Source organism: Balaenoptera acutorostrata, chromosome 8 (genome assembly GCF_949987535.1).
Source record: "Balaenoptera acutorostrata chromosome 8, mBalAcu1.1, whole genome shotgun sequence".
Lineage (NCBI taxonomy): Eukaryota > Metazoa > Chordata > Mammalia > Artiodactyla > Balaenopteridae > Balaenoptera > Balaenoptera acutorostrata.
In genome coordinates, this window is record NC_080071.1 from 66,669,525 (window position 1) to 66,693,250 (window position 23,726).

The 23,726-nt window shown below is 36.2% G+C and overlaps 1 protein-coding gene across 1 annotated transcript in view; it reads left to right on the forward strand.

Moving 5' to 3' along the window:
- PTH2R (parathyroid hormone 2 receptor) overlaps positions 1-23,726 on the forward strand; it is a 108,992-nt gene that overhangs the window by 12,134 nt on the left and 73,132 nt on the right. The window lies entirely within an intron of this gene.

Genomic DNA, 23,726 nt, shown 5'->3' on the forward strand with positions numbered 1-23,726 from the left:
GATATCATTATATCAGAAATTAGGGAAACCAAAGTTTTATTCACACCTTTTTTGAGAGGCCTTAGAACATTGTTTAATTTACAAGTTCTCATTGTAATTTTTCTTTATTCGCTTAATAAACGTGCACAATTTTTATAGCTAATGAGTGCACAGTGTTTCTACTGTGTGAAACTTTACCTTATAGTTTGTTGACCTATTAATGGTGATTTTACTTCATTGCTTTTGCTCAAAATTATTCTCTTCACTGCTGATGATATAATACCAAACATGTTAATTTTCCAAGCCACTACTCTTTCCCAGGATCCTACAACTGTGCCACATGACAGATGTGTTGCCTGGGGTGGTAACACTAGTTATAAATGGAATATTGGACACTGCAGTTTGGCCTGTAGCCTGATTTTTCTGTAACTCAAATTCTGGTTGCCTACTGCCTGAAGGAAATGATCTTCTTGATGATTTGTTATGTCCCCACAGAGCTCAACACTGTGTGTGTGTGTGGAGTGACTTATTTATTTATTATTTTTTATATTATATAATGTGATTTGCAAAAAGGTGTACAACTTGATGATTTAATATCTCTATATATCATGAAATGATTACCACTGTCAAGTAACCCATTCATCACCTCACATAGTTATCTTGTGTGTGTGTGTGTGTGTGTGTGTGTGTGTGTGTGTGTGTGTGATGAGACCACTTAAGATCTACTCTTAGTGGGAGTAGATCTTAACCACTTCCCTGGTGGTCCAGTGGTTAGGACTTCTGGGTTCAATCCCTGTTCGGGGAACTAAGATCCACAAGCTGTGCAGTGTGGCAAAAACAAACAAACAAAAACTACTCTCTTAGCAAAATTCAAGTATACATATAGTATTGTTAACTCTAGTCACCATGCTCTAGGTTAGATCCCCAGAGCTTATTCATCCTATAACTGGAAATTTGTACCCTTTGACCAGCATCTCCCCATTTCCCCCACCCCACAGTCCCTGGTAACCACCATTCTTGTCTCTGGTTCCATGAGTTTGACTTTTTAGGTTCCACATATAAGTGAGATCATATACTATTTGTCTTTCTGTCAACACAGTTATTTATTTATTTATTTATTTATTTATTTATGGCTGTGTTGGTCTTCGTTTCTGTGAGAGGGCTTTCTCTAGTTGTGGCAAGCGGGGGCCACTCTTCATCGCGGTGCGCGGGCCTCTCACTGTCACGGCCTCTCTTGTTGCGGAGCACAGGCTCCAGATGCGCAGGCTCAGTAATTGTGGCTCACGGACCCAGCTGCTCTGCGGTATGTGGGATCTTCCCAGACCAGGGCTCGAACCCGTGTCCGCTGCATTGGCAGGCAGATTCTCAACCACTGCGCCACCAGGGAAGCCCAACACAGTTTTGATAGTGCTAATTATTGTCTGCTTTCCTTTCCACATGAGATGGACTGTGTCATAGTGCAGCATATTATCGAACAGGCTTGAATGACAGAATCAGTCCTGTGTGAGAACATTTCCTTGGGAGACAGGAAACTTGGCTTTTAGTGCACATTTTACTATAACTGAGCTGGGTGACCATAGATAAGTGACTAAACTCTGGGTTTCATTTTTTATTTGTAAAGAGTAGAAGGTTTTGATCTTTAATATATTAGGGATTCAGACTTCTTCAAATTATCAATATAGTTTTAGCTTTTAGAAAGAACTTCATTGAAATTTAATAAGAATCCAAGACAAAAACTGCCTACATTCTCATTTAGTCTTTGTCTATGCACATATTCAATGAATACATACTTTCAGTTATGTTATAAATGAAACTTTATATGGTACTTTTTCACTTTTTCACTTGACATATAGTACATATTTTTCCAAAAAATGACTTTTTTTTTCTGTTTGACACACACTTTTCCTCCTTCTGTCCTCTCACCACTGTTCCACTGTCCCCATTGCACTCAGGTAATATGTGTCCTTCCACCTTTTTCTGCATAACTCATTTGATTGTATAAAATATAAACATACATGTAGGGGTGAAATAGCATTTTGTTGATGGTTTCCTTTGCTGTACAGAAGCTTTTTAGTTTGATGTAGTCCTACTTGTTTATTTTTGCTTTTGTTGCCTTTGTTTTTGGTGTCAAATTCAAAAAAAACAAAAACAAAAAAAAACCAAAAATAAAACATCTGCCAAGACTGATGTAAAGGAGCTGACTTTGTATGTTTTCTTCTAGGAATTTTATGGTTTCAGGTCTTGCCTTCAAGACTTTAATCCATTTTGAGTTTATTTTTGTATATGGTGTAAGATAGTGGTCCATTTTCATTCTTTTGCATGTCCAGTTTTCCCAACACCATTTATTGAGGAGACTATCCTTGAAAATTAGTTGACCATATATGTGTGGGTTTATTTCTGGGCTCTCTGTTCTGTTCCATTGATCTTGTGTCTGTTTTTCTGCCAGTACCATACTTTTTTGATTACCATAACTTTGTAATATAGTTTTAGATCAGGAAGTGTGATGCCTCCAACTTTGTACTTCTTTCTTGAGACGGGTTTGGCTATTCAGGGTCTTTTGTGATTCCATACAAATTTTAGAAATTTTTTTTCTATTTCTGTGAAAAATGCCATTGAAATTTTGATAGGGATTGCATTGAATCTGTAGATTATTTGGGTAGTATGGACATTTTAACAATATTAATTCTTCTAATCCATGAACATGAAATATCATTCCATTTATATGTGTTTTCTTCAATGTCTTTCATTAATATCTTATAGTTTTCAGTGTAGAGGTTTTTCACATCCTTTGTTAAATTTATTCCTAAGTATTTTATTATTTTTGATGCAATTGTAAATGAGATTAAAAAATTTTTCTTTCTGATAATCCATTATTAGTGTATAGAAATGCAACAGATTTTTGTATATTAATTTTGTATCCTACAACTTTACTGAATTTCTTTATTAATTCTAACAGTTTTTTTGGTGGAGTCATTAGGGTTTGCTATATATAATATGTCATTTGAAAATAGAGACAGTTTTACTTCTTCCTTTCTGATTTGTATGCCTTTTGTTTCTTTTTCTTTCCTAATTGCTCTGACTAGGAATTCCAGTAGTATGTTGAATAAAAGTGGCAAGAGTGGCCATTCAGCTTTCAGCTTTCACCTTTGTTTTGTTTTGTTTTGGTTTTAGCAAGTAATTAGGTTTATTTTTTTCAGGTTTCTATTGACTTTATTTTTTTAAATTTTTATTTTATATTGGAGCATAGTTGATTAAAAATGTTGTGTTAGTTTCAGGTGTACAGCAAAGTGATTCAGTTATACATAAACATGTATCTGTTCTTTTTCAAATTCTTTTCCCATTTAGGTTATCACAGAATATTGAGCAGCATTCCCTGTGTTATACAGTAGGTTCTTATTGGTTATCTATTTTAAATATACCAGTTTTTCACCTTTGGGTATAATGTTAGCTGTGGGTTTGTTATATATGGTCTCTATTATGTTGAGGTATGTTCCCTCTGTACCCATTTTGTTTAGAGTTTTTATCATGAATGGATGTTGAATTTTGTCAAATGCTTTTTCTGAATCTATTGAGATGATCACATATGACTTTTGTCCTTCATTTTGTTAGTGTGGTGTATCTCATTGATTGATTTGCAGATACTGAACCATCCTTGCATCCTTGGAATAAATCCTTTGATCATGATGTATGATCCTTTAATATATTGTTTAATTCAGTTTGTTAATATTTTGTTGAGGATATTTACATATATGTTCATCAAGGATATTGGCCTGTAATTTTCTTTTCTTGTAGTAGTGTAGTGTTCTTATCTAGTTTTGGTATAAGGGTAATGCTGGTCTCGTAAAATGAGTTTGGAAGTACTTCTTCATCTTCTGTTTTTTGGAAGAGTTTGAGAAGGATTGGTACTAATTTTTCTTTAAATGCTTGGTAGAAGCCACCTAGTCCTGGACTATTGTTTGTTGGGAGGTTTTTATTACTGATTCAATCTCCTTACTAAAATTGGTCATTTTAGATTTTCTATTTCTTCCTAATCCAGTACTGGTCAGTTGTATGTTTCTAGGAACTTATCCATTTCTTCTAGGCTGTTTAATTTGTTAGCATATAACTGTTCATCATTTAAGTGTAGTTTCAATCAAAGCCAAGAGATTTTTTTTTCCTAATTGGACTAAAATTTAATCTTTAGTAATTAATATGGAAAAATTGCATAAATAAGGGACTCTTGCTCAACTAGCTGTTAAAGCTTATGTATGGCAGAAATAAATACTTGGGTGTAGATAAAACTTGAGAGAGGGTAAAAGTGTACTAATTTCCTCATTTTTCAGAAAGGTTAAGGTCAAAGAGCTAAATAAACATGTACCCTGGAAACTTAATCAGGAAGAAAGTTAAATGTTAGAATTGTATAGTGGTAAATCCAAGATTAAAAAAATACCAAAGAGAAAGGTATAATTTACAATAAATACATAACTGATATACAATTGTATATGACTAATAACATAGTACTAATATTTAAAGACAAGTAAAGGACAAATCCAATTAAAATATTGGCAAAAATTTGATCACTTTGTAACAGATGGTAGTAAGAATGGCCATTAAACATACAAAATTTAAATTAAAATCACAACAAGATACCATTCATACCCTCTAGAATGGCTATAAACAAAAAGTCTAACAACATCAGATACTGGAGAGAATGTATACTACGTAAAGTCTCATACATGTCTAGTGGCAGTGTAAAATGGTATAATCACTTCTGAAATATTTTGGCAGATTCTAACAAAGTTAAACATATACATTCACTATTCCCTAGCAATTCCACTCATACATTTTCCAAAGAGAAATGAAAACCATGTCCAACAAAATGTACAAGAAAATTTAGAACAGCCTTATTTATAGTAGCCAACAAGTGTAGTTGTAGTATATTTATAGAGTATGACACAGAAATAAAAACCAACAATCCATGCAATGACATGGATGAATCTCAAAAACAGTTGTTATGCAAAAGAAGACAGATGTTAAAAAATACATACTATAAGATTATATTTATATGAAATCCAAGAATAGATAAAAATCATCTGTAGTGAAAGTAGTTGCTTGGGGCTGGGGATGGGAGTGGGAATGGGTAAGAGAGGAACTGAATTGAAAGGGGCGCAAGAGAACTTTCTGGAGTGTTGGAAATGTGTATAAAATTGTGAACGCTTAAACTGAAGACCTAAGGATTTTATTGTTAATTAATTATTTGACATGTTACTAGTATCTCAATAAAAAATTCAAAAGGCAGCTACAAATTAACTGAGAATTTTTCACATATTTCACATACATTATCTCATTCATTTAATTCATAGAACAAGATTTGGAACAACTATTTTTCCAGTTTTACAAATGAGATAACTCAAGTTCAGAAAAGTGAACAAATACTCCTAAAGTTTATACCTAATAAGAATTCACATCCAGATCTTCTTGATATTAAAGCACCTGTTCTTAGTTATGATGTCATTCTGTTTTCCAATATCTGGAAGAGGAAATCTACCAGTCTTTTTCACAGAACCTAGGCACTGCTCTGAATAATGATTGTTATAGTCATTAAGCTAAACAATTCACTAAAAACTATTATATGAATTTAAAAACTCTTTATTTTGAGAAAATTATAGATTCACATGCCATGTAAGAAATAATACAGAGAGATTGGTTCAAGATGGTGGAGTAGAAAGATGTGCTCTCACTCCCTCTTGCGAGAGCACCAGGGTCACGGCTAACTGCTGAACAGTCATCGACAGGAGGACACTAGAACTCACCAAAAAGGATACCCGCATCCAAAGACAAAGGAGAAGCCGCAATGAGACAGTAGGAGGGGCACAATCACAATAAAATCAAATCCCATAACTGCTGGGTGGGTGACTCACAAACTGGAGAACACTTATACCACAGAAGTCCACCCACTGGAGTGAAGGTTCTGAGCCCCACGTCAGGTTTCCCATCCTGGGGGTCCAGCAACGGGAGGAGGAATTCCCAGAGAATCAGATGTTGAAGCCTAGCGGGATTTGATTGCAGGACTTTGACAGGACTGGGGGAAACAGAGACTCCACTCTTGGAGGGCACAAACAAAGTACTGTGTGCATCTGGACCCAGGGGAAAGAGCAGTGACCCCATAGGAGACTGAACCAGACCTACCTGCTAGTGTTGGAGGGTCTCCTGTGGAGGCGGGGGGTGGCTGTGTCTCACCGTGAGGACGAGGACACTGGCAGCGGAAGTTCTGGGAAGTACTCCTTGGCGTGAGCCCTCCAAGAGTCTGCCATTAGCCCCACCAAAGAGCCTGGATAGGCTCCAGTGTTGGGTCGCCTCAGGCCAAACAACCAACAGGGAGGGAACCCAGCCCCACTCATCAGCAGACAAGGAAATTAAAGTTTTACTGAGCTCTGCCCACCAGAGCAACAGCCAGCTCTACCCACCACCAGTCCCTCCCATCAGGAAACTTACACAAGCCTCTTAGATAGCCTCATCCACCAGAGGGCAGACAGGAGAAGCAAGAAGATCTATAATCCTGCAGCCTGTGGAACAAAAACCACATTCACAGAAAGATAGACAAGATGAAAAGGCAGAGGGCTATATACCAGATGAAGGAACAAGATAAAACCCCAGAAAAACAACTAAATGAAGTGGAGATAGGCAACCTTCCAGAAAAAGAATTCAGAATAATGATAGTGAAGATGATCCAGGACCTCGGAAAAGAATGGAGGCAAAGATTGAGAAGATGCAAGAAATGTTTTAAAAAGATCCAGGGCTTCCCTGGTGGCGCAGTAGTTGAGAATCTGCCTGCCAATGCAGGGGACACGGGTTCGAGCCCTGGTCTGGGAAGATCCCACATGCCGCGGAGCAACTAGGCCCGTGAGCCACAACTACTGAGCCTGCGTGTCTGGAGCTTGTGCTCCGCAACAAGAGAGGCCGCGATAGTGAGAGGCCTGCACACCGTGATGAAGAGTGGCCCCCGCTTGCCGCAACTGGAAAAAGCCCTCGCACAGAAACGAAGACCCAACACAGCAATCAATCAATCAATAAATGAATAAATAAATAAATAAATAAGCTTTAAAAAAAAAAGATCTAGAAGAATTAAAGAACAAACAAACAGAGATGAACAATACAATAACTGAAATGAAAAATACACTAGAAGGAATCAATAGCAGAATAACTGAGGCAGAAGAACAGATAAATGACCTAGAAGACAGAATGATTGAATTCACTGCCATGGAACAGAATAAAGTAAAAAATGAAAAGAAATGAAGACAGCCTAAGAGACCTCTGGGACAACATTAAACGCAACAACATTTGCATCATAGGGGTCCCAGAAGGAGAAGAGAGAGAGAAAGGACCCGAGAAAATATTTGAAGAGATTATAGTCGAAAACTTCCCTGACATGGGAAAGGAAATAGCCACCCAAGTCCAGGAAGCACAGAGAGTCCCATACAGGATAAACCCAAGGAGAAACACGCCGAGACACATAGTAATCAAATTGGCAAAAATTAAAGACAAAGAAAAATTATTGAAAGCAGCAAGGGGAAAATGACAAATAAGATACAAGGGAACTCCCATAAGGTTAACAGCTGATTTCTCAGCAGAAACTCTACAAGCCAGAAGGGAGTGGCATGATATAATTAAAGTGATGAAAAGGAAGAACCTACAACCAAGATTAGTCTACCTGGCAAGGATATCATTCAGATTTGATGGAAAAATTAAAAACTTTACAGACAAGCAAAAGCTGAGATAATTGAGCACCACCAAACCAGCTCTACAAGAAATGCTAAAGGAACTTCTCTAAGTGGGAAACACAAGAGAAGAAAAGGACCTACAAAAACAAACCCAAAACAATTAAGAAAATGGTCATAGGAACATACATATCGATAATTACCTTAAACATGAATGCATTAAATGCTCCAACCAAAAGACACAGGCTTGCTGAATGGATACAAAAACAAGACCCATATATATGCTGTCTACAAGAGACCCACTTCAGACCTAGGGACACGTACACACTGAAAGTGAGGGGATGGAAAAAGATATTCCATGCAAATTGAAATCAAAAGAAAGCTTGAGTAGCAATACTCGTAACAGATAAAATAGACTTTAAAATAAGGATGTTAAAAGAGGCAAGGAAGGACACTACATAATGATCAAGGGATCAATCCAAGAAGAAGATATAACAATTACAAATATATATGTACCCAACACAGGAGCACTTCAATACATAAGGCAACTGCTAACATCTATAAAAGAGGAAATCAACAGTAACACAATAATAGTAGGGGACTTTAACACCTCACTTACACCAATGGACAGATCATCCAAACAGAAAATTAATGAGGAAACACAAGCTTTAAATGACACAGTAGACCAGATAGATTTAATTGATATTTATAGGACATTCCATCCAAAAACAGCAGATTACACTTTCTTCTCAAGTGTGCACGGAACATTCTCCAGGATAGATCACATCTTGTGTCACAAATCAAGCCTCAGTGAATTAAAAAAAATTGAAATCATATCAAGCATCTTTTCTGATCACAATGTATGAGATTAGAAATCAATTACAGGGAGAAAAAAAGTAAAAAACACAAACACATAAAGGCTAAACAATATGTTACTAAATAACCAAGAGATCACTGAAGAAATCAAAGAGGAAATCAAAAAATACCTAGAAACAAATGGCAATGAAAACACGATGACCCAAAACCTATGGGATGTAGCAAAAGCAGTTCTAAGAGGGAAGTTTACAGCAATACAAGCCTGCCTCAAGAAACAAGAAAAATCTCAAATAAACAATCTAAGCTTACACCTAAAGGATCTAGAGAAAGAAGAACAAATAAAGCCCAAAGTTAGCAGAAGGAAAGAAATCATAAAGATCAGATCAGAAATAAATGAGATAGAAACAAAGAAAACAATAGCAAAGATCAATAAAACTAAAAGCTGGTTCTTTGAGAAGATAAACAAAATTGATAAACCGTTAGCCAGACTCATCAAGAAAAAGAGGGAGAGGACTCAAATCAATAAAATTAGAAATGAAAAAGGAGAAGTTACAACAGACACCGCAGCAATACAAAGCATCCTAAGAGACTACTACAAGCAACTCTATGCCAATAAAATGGACAACCTGTAAGAAACGGACAAATTCTTAGAGAGGTATAACCTTCCAAGACTGAACCAGGAAGAAATAGAAAATATGGACAGACCAATCACAAGTAATGAAATTGAATCTGTGATTAAAAATCTTCCAACAAACAAAAGTCCAGGGCCAGATGGCTTCACAGGCGATTTCTATCAAACATTCAGAGAAGAGATAACACCCATCCTTCTCAAACTCTTCCAAAAAATTGCAGAGGAAGGGACACTCCCAAACTCATTCTATGAGGCCACCATCACCCTGTTACCAAAACCAGACAAAGACGTCACAAAGAAAGAAAACTACCAGCCAATATCACTGATGAATATAGATGCAAAAATCCTCAACAAAATACTAGCAAACAGAATCCAACAACACATTAAAAGGATCATACACCATGATCAAGTGGGATTTATCCCAGGGATGCAAGGATTCTTCAATATACGCAAATCAGTCAATGTGGTACACCATACTAACAAATTGAAGAATAAAAACCATATGATCATCTCAATAGATGAAGAAAAAGCTTTTGACAAAATTCAACACCCATTTATGATAAAAACTCTCCAGAAAGTGGGCATAGAGGGAACCTACCTCAACATAATACAGGCCACATACGACAAACCCACAGCAAACATCATTCTCAATGGTGAAAAACTGAAAGCATTTCTTCTAAGATCAGGAACAAGACAAGGATGTCCACTCTATCCACTCTTATTCAACATAGTTTTGGAAGTCCTAGCCATGGCAATCAGAGAAGAAAAAGAAATTGTATTTCTAATACAAATTAGAAAAGAAGTGAAACTGTTACTGTTTGCAGATGATATGATACTATACATAGAGAATCCTAAAGATGCCACCAGAAAACTACTAGAGCTGATCAATGAATCTGGTAAAGTTGCAGGATACAAAATTAATGCACAGAAATCTCTTGCATTCCTATACACTAATGATGAAAAATCTGAAAGAGAAATTAAGGAAACACTCCCATTTACCATTGCAACAAAAAGAATAAAATACCTAGGAATAAACCTACCTAGGGAGACAAAAGACCTGTATGCAGAAAACTATAAGACACTGATGAAAGAAATTAAAGATGATACAAACAGATGGAGAGATATACCATGTTCTTGGATTGGAAGAATCAATATTGTGAAAATGACTATACTACCCAAAGCAATCTACAGGTTCAGTGCAATCCCTATCAAATTACCAATGGCATTTTTTACAGAACTAGAACAAAAACTCTTAAAATTGGTATGGAGACACAAAAGACCCTGAATAGCCAAAGCAGTGTTGAGGGAAAAAAACGGAGCTGGAGGAATCAGACTTCCTGATTTCAGACTATACTACAAAGCTACAGTAATCAAGACAATATGGTACTGGCACAAAAACAGAAATATTGATCAATGGAACAGGATAGAAAGCCCAGAGATAAACCCACACACCTCTGGTCAACTAATCTATGGCAAAGGAGGCAAGGATATACAATGGAGAAAAGACAGTCTCTTCAATAAGTGGTGCTGGGAAAACTGGACAGCTATATGTAAAAGAATGAAATTAGAACACTCCCTAACACCATACACAGAAATAATCTCAAAGTGGATTAGAGACCTAAATGTAAGACTGGACACTATAAAACTCTTAGAGGAAAACATAGGAAGAACACTCTTTGACATAAATCACAGCAAGATCTTTTTTGATCCACCTCCTAGAGTAATGGAAATAAAAACAAAAATAAACAAATGGGACCTAATGAAACTTAAAAGCTTTTGCAAAGCAAAGGAAACTACAAACAAGACAAAAAGACAACCCTCAGAATGGGAGAAAATATTTGCAAACGGATCAACGGACAAAGGATTAGTCTCCAAAATATATAAACAGCTAATGCAGCTCAATATTAAAAAAAGAAACTACCCAATCAAAAAATGGGCAGAAGACCTAAATAGACATTTCTCCAAAGAATACATACAGATGGCCAAGAAGCACATGAAAAGCTGCTCAACATTTCACTAATTATTAGAGAAATGCAAATCAAAACTACAGCGAGGTATCACCTCACACCAGTTACAATGGGCATCATCAGAAAATCTACAAACAACAAATGATGGAGAGGGTGTGGAGAAAAGGGAACCCTCTTGCACTGTTGGTGGGAATGTAAATTGATACAGCCACTATGGAGAACAGTATGGAGGTTCCTTAAAAACTAAAAATAGAATTACCATATGACCCAGCAATCCCACTACTGGGCATATACCCTGAGAAAACCATAATTCAAAAAGACACATGCACCCCAATGTTCATTGCAGCACTATTTACAATAGCCAACTCATGGAGGCAACCTAAATGCCCATCGACAGATGAATGGATAAAGAAGATGTGGTACATATATATAATGGAATATTACTCAGCCATAAAAAGGAACAAAATTGGGTCATTTGTAGAGACGTGGATGGATCTAGAGACTGTCATACAGAGTGAAGTATGTCAGAAGAAAAAAACTAATATTGTGTATGAATGCATATATGTGGAACCTAGAAAAATGGTACAGATGAACCAGTTTGCAGGGCAGAAACTGAGACACAGATGTAGGGAAGAAACGTGTGGACACCAAGGGGGGGAAGTGGTGGGGGGGTGGTTGTGGTGGTGTGATGAATTGGGAGATTGGGATTGACATATATACACTAATATGTATAAAATGGATAACTAATAAGAACCTGCTGTATAAAAAAGTAAATAAAATAAAATTCAAAAATTAAAAAAAAAAAAAAGAAAAGAAGTAATACAGAGATACTGTATACCTTTCACACATTTTCTCCCAGTGGTAACGTCTGTCTTAACTGCAGCGCAATATCCCAAGCAGGAAATTGACATTGATATAATCCACCTACTTTATGCAGATCTCACTGGTTTTACATATACTCATTTATTTGTGTATTTTGTTGTATGCAGTTTTATCATGTGTTGATGCACGTGACCACCACCGTAGCCAAGATATAGAACAGTTTCAGTACAGGAATCCCTCCTGCTACCCTTTTATGGCCACAACCACTTCCCTCTCCTCTCTTGCCTCCCCTGCTCCCCCAATAACTGGCAACCACTAATCTGTTCTCCATCTCTATAATCATTATATGACTCTTAAAATAATTAACTGTGCTTTGTTTCTAACTGTTAATTGGAGCTCTATAAATACCTACAATAAATTCATGTGGTTGAAATAAAAGAGAAAGAATGAATAATAGGTGTGAAGGATGACAGCTCTATGTGATAACGTTCCTAATGCTGTCATCTTAACTGTTAATGAGCCATGGTGTAGATAGACACATTTTATTCTTTAAAGAAGTTTTTTTATTAAAAAAATTTTTAAAATTTTATATTGTAGTTGATTTACAATGTTGTGTTAGTTTCAGGTGTACAGCAGATTCTTTTCCCATATAGGTTAATACTGAATATTGAGTAGAGTTCCCTGTTCTATACAGTAGGTCCTTGTTGATTATTTTATATATAATAGTGTGTATATGTTAATCCCAACCTCCTAATTTATCCCTCCCCACCACTTTCCCCTTTGGTAACCATAAGTTTCTTTTCTATGTCTGTGAGTCTGTTTCTGTTTTATAAATAAATTCATTTAGATACATTTGATTCTTAAACTGCTTTTGATTTGCTTCTCATATGAACAGGGTCATGGGGAATTTTATACAGCCAAATGTGCAAAATGGCCTGGTCTTCAGATTTAGTTCTGGGTTAGAGGTCAGTTTGTGAAAGGATTGTAAAACTTGAGAAATATGGACACGTTTATGGTTTTTATGGTATTTAGGCTTGTATTTTATACATATTGCTTGTTTTTCTTTGAATTAAAAAAAGGACAAATTTGGGGAACACTTCCATAGCTGGTGATTTAATTAAAGGTGGGTGGTTCAATAATATTTTCCCCCAAACTATCAGTTTATTATGGCAGATTCCTGTCTCTATTCTAACTGAATATTACAGACAATACATTCTAAATAATTAAAAACATGTTTCATTTTCAAACTCCCTTTACAATATAAAAATTTTGGCCACTCTCAAGGGAATCATACTCTTGAGAGTGACAGCAGCATTTAAGAATGTAAAATAAAACATTAATAGGCATATATGAACTCTTTTGAGGCCTGTGTGAAAACATGGATTAGAGAGTTAATAAAATGGATTTATTATTTGGCAATCAATTCTAGAGTATATGAGAAACCCTAAATTCCAAGCAAAATACTTTATATTAGGCCAGCTCATCCTTCTCATGGACTATGGAAAATAGAATGTCGCCTCCAAGGGAATTCGTTCTCTTTAAACATATTCTTTTTTAAAATTTATGTCCTGTGAGCTGATTACCAGCCTTGCTCTGAGGGTCAGCAGCTGTCCAGATCCCATTCCTCAGCAGAATTCAATAAACGTTCTTTTAATCCTTTCCAAATTAGAGTCTAATTTGATATATGAATGTTACAGTAACTTTCTAAGAGGACTTTTAAACATTAAAGAAACTTCACTTTATGAAGGAAATGTTTTTGCAAAATTATAAAATAATCATATTTGAACAATTCTCACTTACCTTTGTTTTTTACAACCACCTTGTGGCAAATCTTCATTTACTAGAATGAGGTAATGTTTTTACGTATATTGTGTTTTTTAAAATTAGGACAACATAATTCTTTTTTGAAAAATTAACTTTTGCGATAATTGTAGATTCACATGCAGTTGTAAAAAAAAAATGCAAAGAGAACTGTGTATCCTTTACCCAGGTTCCCCTAGGGTAACATCTTATAAAGCTATAGCACAATACACAGCCAACACATTAACATTGATACAGTCAAGATACAGAACATTTCCATCCCCACAAGGATCCTTCCTGTTGCCCTTTTATAGCCACACCCACTTCCTTTCCACTCCTCACTCCTCCTCAACCCCTGGCAACCGCTAATCTGTTCTCCATTTCTATAATTTAATATGTCTGCTCTTTTTTTTCTTGGTCTGCTTGCTAGAAGTTTATCAACTTTATTGCCTTCTCAAAGAACCAGCTCTTTGTTTCATTGATGCTCTATATTGTTTTGCTGTTTCAATTTCACTGATTTCTATTTTTATCTTTATTGTGTCCTTCCTTTTATTTTCTTTGGTTTTATTTTATTATATTCTTGAGGTGGGCGATTATGTTGTTGATATATGACTTTTCTTCTTTTGTAATATAGGTATTTAGTGCTATAAATTTCTCTCAGCATTGCTTTATCTGTGTCCTATACATTTTGATATGTTGTATTTTCATTTCCATTCAGTTCAATGCATTTAAAAAAAATTTTTCCCTTAAGCCTTTCTTTTTGACCCAAGGATTATTTAAAAGTGTGTTTAGCTTCCAATGTTTGGAGATTTTCCTGGTATTTTTCTCTTATTGATTTCTAGTTTGATTCCACTGTGGGCTGAGATCATATTCTATATGATTTCAGTTCTAAACTTGTTGAGATCTGTTTTATGGCCCAGGATATGGTCTACTCTGATATCTATTCTGTGAGCACTTGGAAAGAATGTGTATTCTGCATTGTTGAGTGAAGTGTTCTATAAATGTCTATTAGATCCTCTTGGTTGAGTTCTTCTGTATCTTTGTTGATCTTCTGTCTAGTTCTGTCAATTGAGAGAGGAGTATTGAAGTTTCCAACTATAATTGTGGAACTGTCTGTTACTTCTGCACTTCTATCAGTCTTTGCTTCACATGTTTTTCTCTTTTTTGATGTATATGCATTTAGGATAGCTATGTCTTGGGGGAATGACCCTTTTATCATTATATAGTGTCCCTCTTGGTCTCTGGTAGTTTGCTCAGAAGTCAACTATCTGGTATTAATATAACTGAGGAAATGGGGGCATCTCTTTTTTACTGCTCAGTGGAGGTAGAAGTTGAGGTTCCCCAGCCAGCATCTGTTGCACTCAAGTTGGAGAGTTCCTTGTTACTGCTGGGTGGGGGTGTGAATTCTGCTCCCCACATGATCTTCACCGACACCGCAGTGGGGTAGCCTCATTGTTGCTAGACTGACTCTCCACTAGGTCTTCTCTGACACCACCCCAGTGCAGGGGATGTAGGGGCATCTCGTTACTGCCAGCTTGGGGTGAAAGTCTAGGCTCCCCATATAATCTCCACTGATACCAGGCATGGGGGTGAAGGGCCTTGTTACAGAGCACTGTGGGTAGAAGTAACGACTCTCTACTTTGCTCTGAAACCACTCTGGGGAGGGTGTAGGGACCCCTCCTTACAGCCTGGCAAGGATGGAAGTCTAGGCTCTCCACTTGGCCTTGGTAGGTATGGGTTGGGGTAGGACTGCAGTTTTTCTGTGGTGTTTGGCTTGGGTTAAGCTGTTATTGTCTCTAAGTTTTCTGTCTTGTCAGGCTGCCCCTTTCCTTTCTTTGCTATAGAGAGCAGGGTTTCCTTGAGGCCTTTTTTTTTTTTTTTTTTTTTTTTTTGGCCAGCACCTGTTGGTATTTCAGAGTTGCCCACTTCTCCAACTCCAAGTTCGGAATATATGAGATAAAAAGAAAACCCAGAGAATTTACCACGGTATTGTTCTTCAGGATCTGAGGTCTCTAGCTGGTCTATATTTTGCTCTCCACTTTTCAGAGTCATTTTATGTTCATTTTATATATAATGTCCAGAGTGTTTAGTTGTACTCATTGGGAGGAATAGAGGGAAATGCATATACTCCATCAATGCCAGAAGTAGAAATTCCGGAATGCTTCTTTTTGTATACTACATCTAATTTATGGATTCATGGTTGTTTGAAAATGGAACATATGTGAATATTGTAATTATGAAGATTCACATGTACTGGCACTAACAATTAATATCTATAAGGATAACTCTATGTACTTTTAATAAAATATACATGATCAAATTACAGCTTTTAGCCATCAAATATGTGACAGATTGAAATTTAACATTTAATTTCAAATTGTAAATGATCACTTGCCCAGGAAAAATTGCTAACATCTGTTTTTCTAAATGTACCACTTTGTTTTGGATGCAATTGTTGCTTTTGGAGTAATAGACATTGAATATGAAAACTGTTCTTCTCTTTTAAGTACACTGTGATTTTAATGTCCCTCTATGGTAAAGAACACTTGTTTCTGTAACAAAGGTAGAAAAGAAAACAATATAAAGGAAACATTTTCTTACTCTCACTTGAAATGACTAAAAATCAATTTAACAGATCATCAATTAGCACATGCTAATCAAACTTGCTCCTGGTTAAACTGGCCACATTTTTTAGAATAAAATTATCTTTAGAAGCTGTAGTTTATTTGATGATTATGTGCCTGAAAAGGTTATCCCGGTAAAAAGGCTACATCTGCTCAAAAGGAAACAAAAATGAATTTGTTCAGGTAAAAATGGTACAAGGGGTGATTTGAAATGTTCATGTTTAATATTTGAGGTCAGATTTCTCTGAATCAAATGTATAGTTCTGAAACCTGGTCACAGCTTACCCAGTGTTTTCTGGGATTGAAGTAAAAGAAAGTAACTATTGAACTGAAAAAACAGCCAGAAAAAAATAAAATAAAATAAAAATAAAGCCAACCAATTTGAATGGTGCCTGAGTGTTTCTAGAGGATAGATGGGAAGAAGTCAGTTTTTCCTCCCGGCCCACTCACTTGGCTCGTCTCTTTCCATTTCGTTCTCCCTTTTTGATAAGTGAGATTTTTATGGCTCACTTTTTTTTTTTTTTAAACATCTTTATTGAAGTACAATTGCTCCACAATGGTGTGTTAGTTTCTGCTCTACAACAAAGTAAATCAGCTACACATACACACATGTTCCCATATCTCCTCCCTCTTGCGTCTCCCTCCCACCCTCCCTATCCCACCCCTCTAGGTGGTCACAAAGCACCGAGCTGATCTCCCTGTGCTATGCGGCCGCCTCCCACCAGCTATCCATCTCACATTTGGTAGTGTATATATGTCCATGACACTCTCTCACCCTGTCACATCTCACCCCTCCCCCTCCCCATATCCTCAAGCCCATCCTCTAGTAGGTCTGTGTCTTTATTATGGCTCACTTTTAATGTAGCTGCTTTTAACTCAGAATCTGCATTGTGTTAGCCTGATAGCTAAATTATGGTGTGTATTCCAATCCCCAAAATTAGTTTTATTTTCTCCTTTCACATTAAAATAAATACGGCGGGCATTGAACTATGACTACTATCCAGAAATCTTTAAACTATATACCTTTTTACTGATCTACTCTTTGTATTACAAATACATTAGAAAATTATAAATAATAAATTCATAATTTTCAGGAATAAGGCAATTTTTTGATGCTAAAACTAGTTCTTATGATAGATATTGTTTCTGTATCCTTCATTTCAGTTTAACCTGACAGTCTATAATTTTATGTCATTTAAAATCTTGATTATCAATAATCTCTAAGTGTATTTCCTATAGCTAGAAATGTAAACATCTTTCTATTTCTCATGTTCAGTCCATAATGTCTTATTGCACAACATTAAAAGATTTGTTTTCCCTCTTTCCTTAAAGAACAATTCTAGAGGATAATTTTATTTGCAGCCTGATATTAAAGATTTGGGGATGGCAAAGGATTGTATTATTGAGAGGTTGTCAATTTAGGCAAATTGATAGGTTTTATTATCATATTTGATTAAAGAATCTCTAAGTCCCTAACAGAAAACAGAAATGCAAAGCTCTGGACCCTATTATTGTTAACAAATCCACAGAAAACATAATTTTCAGTATTCTCGTTCTAGAAAACAGATGACCACCTGCAGAAAATTGTGATTGTTTAAAAATATCTTGCCATTTGTGACATCACAGACCTTGAGGGTATTATGCTAAATGAAATAAGTCAGACGGAGAAAGATAAATACCTTTTGATTTTGCTCATATGTGGAAAATAAAAAGAAAAAAAGAACAAATCAAACCAAACAAAAACAAATACATGGATATAAAGAACATATAAAGAATATAAAGAATATAAAGAATATATAAAGAATATATAAATATATATATTTATAATATAAATATAATATAATAATATATTTTTATATAAAGAATATAAAAATATATAAAGAATATAAAGTAGTGGTTATCAAGGGGAAGTGGCAGGGGGAGGGCAAAATGGATAAAGGGGATCAACTGGAGACTTCCCTGGTGGTGCAGTGGTCAAGAATCTGCCTGCCAATGCAGGGGACACGTGTTCAATCCCTGGCCTGGGAAGATCCCACATGCCGTGGAGCAACTAAGCCCATGCACCACAACTACTGAGCCTGTGCTCTAGAGCCCGTGAGCCACAGCTACTGAGCCCGTGCACGCACAACTACTGAAACCTGCACACCCCAGAGCCCGTGCGCCACAACTACTGAGCCCGCATGCCGCCAACTACTGAAGTCCACACACCCCAGCGCCTGTGTGCCACAACTACTGAGCCCATGTGCCGCAACTACTGAAGCCCACGCGCCTAGAACCCATGCTCTGCAACAAGAGAAGCCACCACAGTGAGACGCCCGTGCACCACAACAAAGAGTAGCCCCCACTCACCACAACCAGAGAGAAAGCCCACGCGCAGCAACGAAGACCCAATGCAGCCAAAAAAAAAAAGGGGATCAACTGTATGGTGACAGATGAAAAGTAAATTTTTGGTGGTGAACGCATTGTAGGATATACAGAATTAGAAATATAATGTTGTACACATGAAACTTATATAATGTTATAAACCAATATTATCTCAATAAAAATTTTTTTTAGAGAAAGAAAAAAAATATATTTATAGATTTTTTGATATCTTTCTTTAAGAGGTAGAGATTAATTCCTCTCCCCTGGAATGAAAGTTGGTGAGTTGCTTTTAACCAGTAGAATTTGATGGGACTGACTGTAAGTGATATCTGAGACTGGATCATAAAAGGCATCGAAGCTTTCTCCTTTCTTTCTCTCTAGAATCACTTACTCTGTAGGAAGCCAGTTGTCATGTTGTAGACACTCAAGCACTCAAATGGAGAGAACCATCAGCTACTGAGGAACTGAGGCCCCCTGACAATAGCCATGTGAGTGTGCCATCTTGGAAGTGGATCCTTCAGTCCTAGTCAAGTCTTTAGTTAACAGCATCTATGGCTAAAGTCTTGACTGAAACCTCATAAAAGACTCTAAGCTAGAAGCACCCAGCTAATCCTCTCCTAAACTGTGAGATAAGCAATGTTTGGTGTTTTATGCCACACAGTTTTGGGTTAATTTGTTACACAGCTATAGATGAGAAATACAGATTTTTCCCTCCTTAAAATTCTGTCCCTCTGGAATCACTCTTGGTACCAAATGAATTGTATCATGTTAGATGGAAGCATGACTTTGTTATTGAGTTTTCTGGAAATTGTGTGGTTTAAAGAGCTGTATATGGGTGCCAAGTTGACAGATGTGGATTTTGGTGGCTTTGTAATGTCAACTTGGCTATGTTAAACTGTATTTCCCAGAATTCCCTTCCCTTCATATTTTTAGCTAAGATGAGCCACAAGAGACATTTTTTCATGAGTGTTTGAGGGCAAAGGTGAAGCAGCAGCTATTTTGTTTTTTACACTCAGATAGTCAAAGCAGGCACTTCTGTATCTCATGGACATTGTTGCTTGTCTGCTGGCTGGGAGAGGGATAGCAGCCAGGCCTGCAACTATGTCATCTTTCCCTGGGTCCTCCTTTAACTTACCTGATTCCTTGGCCAAGTATGTATTTAGGTCCATGATGAGAGTGCTGGCTTCTTCTGCTGGGCACCCCCAGCATGAAGGTGGGAAGCACCAAGAATTCACACGGATTCCAGTGTGTCCTCATGGTTTCTAGCTCATGCTGATGGTTCCAGCTTGTTTTCACTCTCCTTATCTTTACACTCATCTTCTCCTTTTGACTACCTGACCTACAGATTTCTAGCTTCAGCATCAGACAAAAATATTAGCCTTCTGGAGACTGTTAAACCAGCTCCCACAACTGTATAGGTCAAATCCCTGTAACAAATACTTTATTCTATTTCTAGCTTTATTTCTATTTCTACCTCTATCTTTTTTATCTATAATCTATTTCAATCTCTTAATAGTTCTGCTCCTCTGAATGAACCTTGACTAATAGCGTGACCTTCATCATCAACTTGTACCTTCAAATATGTTTGTTCTCAAACCCATTAAAGTAAGTACAAGAATCAAGGGTTCCTGTGAAACATGAAAATTACCAATCTCTACCTCCAGAAAAAAATTCTGATTCACTGGGTGGGTGTGCAGCCTAAGAATCTACATTTTACATAGGCATCAGATTCAGGTGGTCCAAGCACCATACTTTGAACAAATACTTACGAATGTTTTATCATATTTAAAAGATATTTCCTTGAAATTGAAGTTTTCCATAATAGAATTGCCTTTTAATGCTGGTAGTGTTAAAACTAAATCTAGGTGAATTCATCCAACAAACATTTATTATTCATGGGTTATATGTTAGAAACATGCTCCAGGGTGGGAAAATGTATGAAGGTATCTAGTGAAAGATACCCAGTAGAAAGAAGCATTGTGTTGGAGTCCTGTAAAATGTTGTTATACATCTTTCTATTCCTATTAATAGTGATTTTTTCTGGCAATGCTTTAAAAAGCCCTGTGGTTTTTCAGAGCAAGTTCAGGTATAAAGGAAGGTTCAGATTAGTGAGACAGTATGATTCTGCAGTTGCCTCTGCCTAGGTTTCAGCCAGGGAAGTTCTGTTATTTTACACACACACACACACACACACACACACGAGGTTTTCTCATGAGGTGTTTTATTTGAAGAAACTGTACTACATAAAAATAATTGAAAATGAAAATCTTCACTATAAAATATTAAGCATATTATTTTTCACATAAAAAGTATTTAACAAATATTGATTAAATGGATAATGGATATGTTGATGCATCTTACCATTATAGAGTCACAGTATTAATGCAAAAAGGACAAATCATGGCTAACATCATATGCAATGATGAAGTGTTGAAAGTTTTCCCTCTAAGACCAGGAACAAGACAAGAGTGCCCACTCTCACCATTCCTATTCAACATAGTACTGGAAGTCCTAGCCAGAGCAATTAGTCAAGAAAAAGAAATAAAAGGCATCTAACTCAGAAAGGAAGAAGTAAAACTGTGTCTAATGGAAGATGCTATGATCGTGTATTTAGAAAACCCTAAAGATGCTATCAAAACTAATAAATGAGTTCAGTAAAGTTTCAGAATACAAAATCAACATACAAAAATCAGTTGTGTTTGTATATACTAACAGCAAACTTCTGAAAAAGAAATAAGGAAAACAGTTCCATTTACAGTAGAATAAAAGATAATGAATAAATTTAACCCAAAAGAGTAAATATCTGTACACTGAAAATTCCAAGACATTGATGAAATAAACTGAAGAAAACAGAAATTAAGGGGAAGGTATCCCATGTCTGTGGATCAGAAAAATTAATATTGTTAAAATGTCCATACTACCAAAAGCCATCTAGAGATTCAGTGAAATCCTTATAAAAATTACCATGGCATTTTTCACAGAAATAGAACAAATAATCTTAAAATTCATGTGAAATCACAAAAGTCTCTGAAGAGCCAAAGCAATCCGGAGAAAGAAGAGCAAAGCTAGAAGCATCACAATTCCTGATTTCAAACTTTATTACAAAACTATAGTAATCAAAACTGCACAGTTCTGGCATAAAAACACACATAGACCAATGGAAAAGAATCAAGAGCCCAGAAATAAACTCATGCATACATGGTCAGCTAATCTTTCACAAGAGAGCCATGAATACCTACTGGAGAAAGGACAGTCTCTTCAATAAATGGTGTTAGGAAAACTGGGTAGTCACATACAAATGAATGAAATTGGACCCCTATTTTATGCCACTCACAAAAATTAACTCAAAATGGATTAAAGACTTAAATGTAAGACTCAAAACTGTAAACCCACCTGAAGAAAACAGGGAAAAAGCTTCTTGACATTGGTCTTGGCAATGATTTTTTTGGATATGACACCAAAAACGCAAACAACAAAAGCAAAAATAAACAACTGAGACTACCTCAATCTAAAAAGCTTCTGCACAGCAAAAGAGACAGTCAGCAAAATTAGAAGGCAACCTATGGAATGGGAGAAAATATTTGCAAACCATCTATCTAATAAAGGGTTAATATCCAAAATATATAAGGAACTCATACAACTCAATAGCAAAAATTAACAATCCAATTAAAAAATGGGAAAAGGACTTGGATAGATATTTTTCCAAGGAAGACATACAGATGGTCAATAGGTACATCACTAATCATCAGGGAAGTGTAACTCAAAACCACAGTGAGATATCACCTCACATTTGTTAGAATGGCTATCATCAAAAAGACAAGACAACAGGTGTTGGTGAGGATGTGAAGAAAAGGGAACCCTTGTGCACTGTTGGTGGGAATGTAAATTGGTACAGCCACTCTGGAAAAAAGTATGGAGTTTCTCAAAAAATTAAAAATAGAACTACCATATGATCCAGCAACCTCACTTCTGGATAATATCCAAAGGAAATGAAATCACTGTCTCAGAGTTTAGATATCTGTACCCCCTTGTTTATTGCAGCATTGTTTACAATTGCCAAGACATGGAAACAACCTAAGTGTCCATGGATGGATGAATGGATAAAGAAAATGTGACGCACACACACACAGACACACACACACACACACACACACACACACAGAGGAATATTATTCATCCGTAAAGAAGAAGGAAATCCTGCCTTTTGTGCAACATGGATTGACTTTGAGCACATTAGTCTAAGTGAAATAAGTCAGACAGAGAAAGACAAATACTGTATGTTCTCACTTGTTTGGAACCTAAAAAGGCTGAACTCATAGAAATAGAGAGTAGAATGGTGGCTGCCAGGGTCTGGGAGGTGGGGGAAATAGGGAGACGTTGGTCAAAGCATTCCGACTTCTAGCTATAAGATGACTACGTTCTGGGGATTTAGTGTATAACATGGTAACTATAATTAACAGTACTTTTATTATATACTTGAAAGTTAAGAGAGTAGATCTAAAATTTTATCATCACACACACACATAAAAGGTAATTATGTGGGGGGAAGGAGGTGTTAACTAACCTTATTGTGGTAGTCATTTCACAATATATAAATGTATCAAGTCATTACATAGTACACTTTAAACTCACTTATGTTATCTGTCAATAATATCTCAATATAGCTGGAGGTAAAAAGACAAAAAGTTAACTAGAGACCATTTGGTGTAACCCTCTTATTTCATAGATGAGTAAACCAAAGCCCCAAAACATGGAATGATTTGCCCAGTTTCACTGGTACATTTTCAGTAGAGCTAAGCGTAGTCTTCTAGGCCATTTCTCCTTTCTATGTGCCATAACTGACATATTGTAAGAGGATCAATAAATATTGGTCTTTGTAACATTTCAGGAAATTTTCCATATGTTTATTATTCTTTCTGATTATATTATACCTATTAGACTTACCTAATTAAATTAAAAATTTCTGGAGTTTTTAAACTCTTAACAAAGGGGATTTTTTTCTTTAGGCTAATCAGGTAAAAGTATG